This window comes from Octodon degus, unplaced genomic scaffold, assembly GCF_000260255.1.
Source record: "Octodon degus isolate 3935 unplaced genomic scaffold, OctDeg1.0 scaffold00359, whole genome shotgun sequence".
NCBI lineage: Eukaryota > Metazoa > Chordata > Mammalia > Rodentia > Octodontidae > Octodon > Octodon degus.
This window is the reverse complement of record NW_004524935.1, coordinates 319,896-321,140: the sequence shown is the minus strand read 5'-3', so window position 1 is coordinate 321,140 and position 1,245 is coordinate 319,896.

Below are 1,245 nucleotides of genomic sequence, written 5' to 3'. Positions count from 1 at the left end.
TTACCTCATTTTTAGTGTTGGGAACTTGTCCCAGCAAGGGGAGAAGAATAACTAAGACAGAAATGGTAAGAGGACTGGCATCACTGCTGTGGCTACACCTGACCATGTGGATTACCAGCCTTCGGGAATGGCTGATGGGAAGAGATAGAAAGTGTTTGCAAAAATCACCTACAATAGAAGATGTGGAACAGCTTTGGCTATTCTGTAGGGAAGATTGTGGTAAGAGCTCAGACCAGAAAATTGATAGAAAACCTGACTGTAAAGTCTAGGCTGGGGAGGAAGGACTGCATTGTATGTTGGACTCCAAATCATTTGTGTTTTGGCTTTGAAGAAATATTTTCTGAATTTTACTCATTTCCAGATACTTCGCTTGAGACTGAGATTAAAAATAGAAGACTGATTAATCTTGCAAAGGAAACCACAAAGCAGTTAGATATTGGGGCATTGGCATGGCTCTTTTTGCAGACTTTTAGTTAGATTTATGTTGAGCATTAAGAGCAAAGAGTCCAGCAGGATGATGTAAATTATTGTGAGTCTGGTCAGAAAAGAAGCTCCAATAAAATTGTGGAATACAAAGATGGATCTGAGAGGATCTCCATTGCCAGGAGAGTAGAAAAGATGTCCTGAGAGCATCACAGGATGTTGCACGTTCTCTCCCTTTGAAGCTTCAGAATCACAAGGGTGAGGAACTTTGCTTTGAGGAGACAACTGCAGAGTCCCATGTTCCAGAATGGAGGTTTCAGCCACACCAGATTTCATAATTAAGACAGTGGTCACGCTAGAGTGGCCCCACCTTAAAGAACTTGATTCTCAGAATCAGAGTCAGAGTACTCAGTGACATATGTACTCGACCCCTACAGGCAAGAGAGAGGAAAGCCTGGCTACTGCTCCACATTGGCAGCAGACTTTGGGATCACGCACATGGTGTTGGCTTTAGGCACTCGCAGAATGCAAGAGTTCTGAGTTTAAGAAAGCTTAAATGTAAATTTCAGAAGAAAGCCTGGGAGGCCAAGCATTGTGTCCCTGAAAGTGTGATGTGTAAAGAGGTGAGTGAGAATTCTATTCAATGGAAAGCCCAGAAATTTGGAAAAGCCAGGAATATGGATCATGGAAGGAAACCCGCAAAGAGGGAGCAAAGGTCATCTAAAAGAGAAGTCACGGGAGCTACAATCTCCAGAAGTGCCACAGGCATGTAGCCACATGGTGCTCACAATCTACTACAGATTTCTGTAGATGTTCCACACA